At 41.6% G+C, this 7,975-nt stretch overlaps 1 protein-coding gene across 9 annotated transcripts in view; it reads left to right on the top strand.

The window, feature by feature from the left end:
* Window positions 1-1,751: 1,751 nt before the first annotated feature.
* LOC143032713 (putative 3',5'-cyclic phosphodiesterase pde-5) overlaps window positions 1,752-7,975 on the top strand; it is a 407,947-nt gene continuing 401,723 nt past the window's right edge. For 3 of the 9 annotated variants that reach the window (XM_076197621.1, XM_076197613.1, XM_076197625.1), the window contains exon 1: window positions 1,852-2,669. The gene's annotated coding sequence lies outside the window, so the exon portion shown is untranslated. Of the gene's footprint in view, window positions 1,810-1,851; window positions 2,670-7,975 lie in introns of those variants that run through there. The other 6 variants (XM_076197616.1, XM_076197617.1, XM_076197615.1 and 3 more) reach the window with 4 other exon arrangements.

Raw genomic sequence — 7,975 nt, forward strand, 5'->3', positions numbered from 1 at the left:
CACTACTACTACTACTACTACTACTACTACTACTACTACTACTACTACTACTACTACTACTACTACTACTACTACTACTACTACTACTACTACTACTACTACTACTACTACTACTACTGCTACCACACCATTACCATTGTCACTATCATCACCATCACCGCCATCACTATCACCATCGTTATCACCGTTACCTTCATCGTTATTATCACTGTTACCGTCACCATTATCATCACCGTTACCGTCATCAAACACCATCACCACATCCATCACCATCATCACCGACACCATCACCACCACCATCATTACCACCACCAACAATAGTACAACAATCGCTGCCTCTTTATTTTCACCATCACTAATACTACCGGTGCCGTTAGCCTAACACCATTACCACCAGTGGAAACTTAACCGCTATGAGCACCATCACTGGCACCATATCCACGCTACACCATAGTCATAACTCCTATCACCACCGCTCACACCAACACCCCCTAACACATCACCACCTTGAATCCCTTCAGTATTTACACTCCATTAATGACAAGATGCCTTATGCAACACCTCCAGCTTTCAAGGTCCACGAAGAGACTCAAAACAACATCCTTTTCTGACTCTCTCTTACCCTTTTTACCCTTCCCTTCCTCCTGTTTTTACCTTCTCCCTCCTTTCCTTTACTCTTGCCTTCCCTTCTCCCCCTTTTATTTGATCTTCCGCCTCTTTTCTCATTCTGTTTTATTTCATTTCGTTTCTTTATTTTTTTCCTTCGTTCTTCTTATTCATATTCTCATCCTCATTCTTCTTCTTCCTCGCTTCCTTGTCCGCCTTATTTTGCCTTTCCTCCTCTCCTCCTCTACCTTTTCTACCAGTTCCTCCTCTTCTTACTCCTCTTCCCACTCCTCTTTCTTCTCCTAAATTCCCTAATTCTTTTACGCCTGCGCCTACCCCTCTTTTCTTCATCAGCACTAACAAAGCCATCATCATCATCATCATCATCATCATCATCATCATCATCATCATCATCATCATCATCATCATCATCATCATCATCATCATCATCATCATCATCATCATCATCATCATCATCATCATCATCATCATCATCATCATCATCATCATCATCATCATCATCATCATCATCATCATCATCACCGTCATCATCATCATCATCATCATCATCATCATCATCATCATCATCCTATCATCATCACCATCATCATCATCATCATAATTATCATCATCATCATCATCATCATCATCATCATCATCATCATCATCTTCATCTTCATCTTCATCGTCGTCTTCGTCGTCGTCGTTGTCATCGTCGTTATCATCATCATCATCATCATCATCATCATCATCATCATCATCATCATCATCATCATCATCATCATCATCATCATCATCATCATCATCATCATCATCATCATCATCATCATCATCATCATCATCATCATCATCATCACCACCACCATCACTATCACCATAACTATCTTTATAATTATCGTCATAGTTATCGCCTAAATCAACGCCATAAACATAATCATTATCATCACCATAATCGTCAGCATAATCATCATCTCTGTCATTATCATTCTCCTCTTTGTTCTCCCATCCCCTCCCACTCCTCTCCTCCTTCCTCCTCCCCCTCCTCCTCCCCCTTCTCCTCCTCCTCCTCCTCCTCCTCCCTACCTCAAGCTACCAACCCACCAGACTTGCACGAGCTGGTCCCACCCTCTGTGTTAGTGTTTAGAGTGAGGTGATCGGCGCTGGTGGTTTTCGCTCGTACCGCCTGAGCCAACTCTGGCTTGTGTATGTGCGCGCGCGCGCGTGTGTGTGTGTGTACGTGTGTAAGCGTGTGTGCACGCGTGTACGTCTGCGAGATAGCGCACGCGTGGCTGCATGCGTGTGTACACCTCGTAGGTGATTTCGTTGTGTTCGGGAGATTGCTGTTGGGGTACCTTCTGATCGCGTCAGCAGCGCCCCGTAGTTCCCGCAAGCCAGAGGTACTAGGCCAACGTGCTGTGTTCTTGGCCGGGACCCAAGAACTTCTGTGTCGAGAAGCGAAGCGAAGCCGCTTGCGGTGGATGTTTTAACGTTGATTAGAGCTGAGCTGAGCTGAGCTGCCTGGCTAGCTGGCCAGGCTGTAGTGTTCGATGTGGTGGAGAAAGTGTCGAGAGTGGTGAGTGTCTGACGACGAGTGTTTTCTTTTTCGTCATGAAGACTAGTAACAATAGTGTTGTAATCTGGGAACTGTGAATTGGTGCAAATCATAAAGATGGAAAAAAGGATAACAAAGTGATGAAGGATGATGATGATGATGATGAGTTTTGTTACGAATAGAAAAAAGTGGTGATTATCGTAGTGATGGCAACGACAAAAGAGTACCGAAGTGAAAATGAAGTAATAATGAGCAAAATGATGAAAGTGTGGATCGCGGAAACGGGGTCTACAAGCTGACCATGAATGTGATATGTACGGTGGTACTATTAAACAGTGATGTCATTATATAAATAAAGTGATAACAGCAATAATTAAAAAATAAGAAAAAGAATATTCGAGTGTTCACAGTTGTTCGTATTGCATTGTTTGTTAGCACTGCATGTGACAATGCATGTTGGCTTCGTGAAAAGTGATTACCTAGGTCTCTGTTGCTGTAATAATAGTGCAATGTAAGTATAATTCACTCGTGTGATAACAGTGTTGAAATCAATATCATTATTATTTATCATTAGGAACAATGAATTTAGAAACTTGATGCAGTTCAAGCTTCCGTATCACTTTGGAGTACTGCATTACTAGTCTGCTGGTTTAGAATTGTATAACCATTATTTCTTCACATAATAATAAGTATGTGGTACAAACATTTATTATATATGTGATGATAAATGGTAGTATGGATACATTACAGTTGATGACAAAACGTATTTAAATCTTGTTGAAGTGATAGCAAAAGGTCGTAAAATAAGTGAAGAACTCGGCCACATTTTGATGACTTGTAGTATACGTTATTGATGCCAAGAACTCCCTTGAAAGACTGTATCAGTGAATATCTATCTAATGATTATGATAACAACTGTTAACGATGATGATATCGTTATTAATCTTGTCAAAAGATAACAATAATGATAAAATGAACGAGTAAAAGAATAATGAAATTAAAGAGTGACAGGAGTGATATTGCGTAAATGATAATGATGGTGGTATTTATCGATGTTACTGATAAAGCACGAAGAATGATGGCGAGCAGTGATGGCCCCTGCACCCCATGACGGCGATGAAGACGAAAAGTCTGTTGACCTTTTGTGGGGGCTAACATTTGGATCACCTTTGTGCGCAGGAAGTGGACCCCAAAACCGTTTTTTCTCGTTGAAAATGGTTATTACATCCACTTGCGATGTCCACATAAAGGTAGAGGAAATAGGAAGGAAAAACTGTAGTGGGGTCTGGTTTAAGGCGAATGAAGCTGTATGACGTTATTCGGAACAAGAGAGTTCTGTTTTGTTACTATGGTGGCGAGATTAAGACACTCTTTGGTAACGTGTTCTAAAGTTCTTCTTCTCTACCTTGGGTCCATTGACCGCTGTAGGACCACACACTTTCACAAGGAGTTCCACAAAGTAGTCATAGTGGGTCCCCGCCGATTCCCCTCCACGTTGAAGTCATCTTGACCTCAGTGATAAACAGCAGATCATACATATGGGAGATGTTATGAAACAGTTGAAGAATCCCTGTTCTAAAGAATATATCAAAGGATATTTCAACACAAAGGGATATGAGGCTGTATTAGACGAGCCAGTGTGTGTCGATTGTGTTGTGGTATGTTCGTGGTTTGGGTAATTAATGAATATTGTTTACCATGGCATGTTTTATTCAAAGTGCATAGTTTTTTTAGGAACGCAGAAGAGTTAGATGATATTGGATAGGACGAAAGTGTCTATGAAAATGCATTGAACAGTGTTAGATATTATACTGATTATCGAAACCTTATTCTTTATTCGAATTACGTGATTCATATTAGTTAGAGTAGTTTGTGTTGAAGAGAACCAGTTATTTTAGTATTTATAAAGTAATTAACTTTGGTTTGCTTTATACAAACGGTGGCAAGGTACAAACCGAACAAGCTCACGGATTACTCGACTGATGCTTACATGAAGCGACGTCATGTGTCGGGAGAAGGAAATGTTGTCTTGTTCTGTGTTGGAACGCGAGGTTGGTGGATTACTGATGCTCTGGGTGTAGGCGAACACAATCTTGTGCCTTTACTAGCAAGACCAGGGTGAAGAACACCCCTGCGCAAGTACCTTAAGGCCCGTTTACACGATCAAACTGTTTGTCAAACCCGGTTTGCCAATCAAGTGTTTGAAGTGATTTTTGACCGTGCGAATGGGATATTTGGTTGTCAAATACGTTTGTCAAACGTGTTTGACAGCCAAATACCGCATTCACACGGTCAAACGTCACTATAAACACTCGTTTGACAAACCGGGTTTGGCAAACCGTTTGACCGTGTAAATGTTCCTTTAGGGGGAACCACCGTTATCCGTGATTTCCGCCCATGAAGCCGGAAAGTATTTGGTCCTTGTGTTAGGACATCAAGCGGCGAGGGCGGGTGATCAGGATGTCGTAGGGTGCAGGTGTCAGGGACGTGCGTAGGATGTGAAGGATATCGGGTCGTATTGGGGTTAGATCTGTCGGATACATAATTAATTGTGTGTGTAATTGTGTGTCCGTGTGCTAGTCTGTGTATGCTTGTGTGTTTGTGTGTCTGTGTGTGTGTCTGCTCATACGTGCGTATTGGAAAGTAAGTAATGCACCCATACAAGTCTCTGTGAGTGGGAGTGGGGAAGAAATATATACATATATATATATATATATATATATATATATATATATATATATATATATATATGTATATACAGTAGCTGACATAAAGCAAGAAATATATATATATATATATATATATATATATATATATATATATAATATGTATGTATAATACAGTATATATGTATAACCCGACTATGGATGATAGGCCTGCGAAAGCCATCTTAATGAGGGATGCTGTCTGCATCTGTCTCGAGTTAGGGTTATCTCCGAATGGAAGCCAAACTCACGTCGTCACGAACTGCCTTAAGCACGAAGACGCCCATTACATATCCCGCCGCATCCTTAGACGATGTTATCAATTCCTTCTTTTCTAGGTGGCCCTTTTCCCCTTATTGTGGCTGTCGCTAGGCGGTTTTATTCGTTTCCATGGCAACCGCAAGGAAGTGAAGGGGTCATAACATATGTTTGTTGACATTTCCGTACCGGGTGGTCGTTGTTCCGGGTCCCGTCAAATGGATTTGTTTATTTCCGTGGTTCTCACTCGGTAACGAGTAGAGGTACACCATAGCTTAAACAACAGCGTCCGCTCGATCCACACCTTGTTTGGGTCAGCCTCCGACTGTATAATAAGAATCTGACATCTGTTTCAACAACATTTATCAAATGCATCATCAGCTTGAGGTTGTTCGTTCTTCCAGCTTCGAAAGGATCTCTGCAGTGTTTACGAAGTCTACTTGCTTGAGGGGGTCGCTGGGCTGCGTAAAGTGGAGGGTAAAGAAGGTATGATAGAGATCCGAGGAACATTGACGCAAGAAGGTCGTTCTGGTGGCCATGGCTGAAGGCGGAAGACCAAGCCTCCGGAAGGAAATTGCTTTTATAACGTTCGTAACTGAATAAAAGTCCAAAAGGTCGGACAGTGGAAGGGTTGAGGCTACTCGGCTGACGGCGCGGCGTTCCTATGGACTAAATAAAACCGTGTGGCGTCAAAGAAAACGGGATTAGTCAAGTGTAACATATAATGCCATTGTTGTTCGTTTAGGGAAATGGTTCTTAACCTGAGGGTACCTGTACCCCTAAGGCAGTGGTTCCCAACCTTTTTTTTTTTTAGTTTTACAATTATACGTACTAAGTTAACCTTAATCCTAATGCCGGGTACCGTAATGTTTTCTTGATTTTATTTTATTTTATTATATTTTCAATTTTTTTTGTCAGCCCTTCATTACCCCCGAAAATTTGTTACCTACCCCCCAGGGGGTAATTTACCCACAGGTTGGGAACCACTGCTCTATGGGGAACAAAACCTTAAACATAGGGGTACGAGACGTGATAGCCAGTGCAATGTACTGTATATTCACCATGAGAAAGCATAATATGCATTCATTGCATTCTACTAATTGATATTTTTAATTTGAAATGAAAAATTACCTTTGTTCAGTAATTGGGTGTATCTAATAGTTTATCAGAAAGGTTTGTATCACTAATCCTTTTCACATGTTTGCATTGTATTTATATTGGATGGAAGTACGAGAATTTTCTTTTTTTGGATAACTAAGGGGCACAGGCACTGAACAAGGTTAGAAACCGCTGGGTTAGGGTGACTGGTTTCTTGAATTTACTTTTGTCATGTTGGTTTTGTTTCTAAACCATGTGAAGTATGTGGTTAAAATGAGCCCGTTCGATGGAACTAGCGGTGGGTGCTTAACAGTAGTATGTGGTTAAAATGAGCTCATTCGATGGAACTAGAAGTGGGTGCTTAAACAGTGGTAGTCGTACAACATGGACAGTAGAAAGAATAGTCTTCTTGTCACTCATTTTCAAAATCTCATCACCTCTAACCTCTATCTAGAGGGCATCCCCGAAAGATTAACCCTTGAAAGACTAGCGTGACCATATGGTCATTCAAAAAAAAGTTTTTGTAGATATAACACTAAAACAAGTACAGGATGGCAAAAAACAAGTATGCCACAAACTGGGGTATGATTCAAAACGAAGATAATAAACATAAATTTGATAAAAATCTAAACAAAAAATAATTCATTCCTTAGAGGGTTAACACTCGATCTTCGGACTGGGTCTAAGATCTCCGCGTACCAGCTTTGACAAATTCCCTTTCTCCCCACACATTTAATTCAAAGAAAGAGACCTTAGGACAAGTGTATGATCCCCGCATCTTCTAGCAGGTAACACAGAGAAACAGACCGACACTAATACAATACAGACATCAGTCTACTCCACCCCCTCAGAGAGATCTATGGATGGCCTTTAGGAAGTTCCTGGATGCTATGGCGCTCAGCTTTTCAACTGGAAACCCTGGAGTCAATAATTGTTATTTTCATTCGGTCATACGAACGTACAGTGAGTTTTCCTAAGATGAATAAAATTGTCTGGCGGCTCTCAAAACAAAGGAAATACGTACATACATACATACATGCATACATACATACATACATACATACATATACCAAGGCTTTTTCCTTCCCCCTTACAAGGGAGGTAGCCAAAAAGGAAAAGGCATAAAGTCATTTCCACCCATTCCAATTAAGGGGTTGATTGAGATTGGTTTAATCTGTTACACAAGGGTTGTTTCCTGGGGCTAATTAAGACGCCCGAGGGTAGACGGAATAACGGTACAAGGCGTTGGCCCTTAACCGCGTTTCCGTTCACTAAGTTCTCTTGCTCCATAGAAGAGGTTTCGTTGGTTCCAGAGAAGAGACTCCGCTCACAAATCGTTTCAGATCGATAGAGTGACCTTCACTGCCCTGACTCCTCTTCATCGGCATCTAGCACTAGCCAGAATAAAACCTGTAAAGGGTCACTTTACTCAAAGCTCAGATTTGTTGAGTTGATTTTAACCTGATCGCGGTGACGTCTTCTCACCCCAATTAGATCGTCCGGTCCCGCCGTACAGAAGGGGTTGATGGGTTGATGTGGAGTAGACTGGAAAGGTTGATTAAAGGGTTGGAGATCCGGAGAGGAATGGATGAGGGTATGGGAGAGAGGGGGGGAGGGGGGAGGGGGAGGGAACAGGATAGGCCTATCGAGAGAATAGTACGAGTTGCCATAGGGGTGTCTATTGCGTTATTTATTTACGACACCAAGGTTACAGCGAAAACCTGACACAGGATCTCGCTATTGGTTCGCCATCGTT

The sequence above is a fragment of the Oratosquilla oratoria genome, chromosome 14 (genome assembly GCF_046742065.1).
Source record: "Oratosquilla oratoria isolate Oo_2021 chromosome 14, ASM4674206v1, whole genome shotgun sequence".
NCBI lineage: Eukaryota > Metazoa > Arthropoda > Malacostraca > Stomatopoda > Squillidae > Oratosquilla > Oratosquilla oratoria.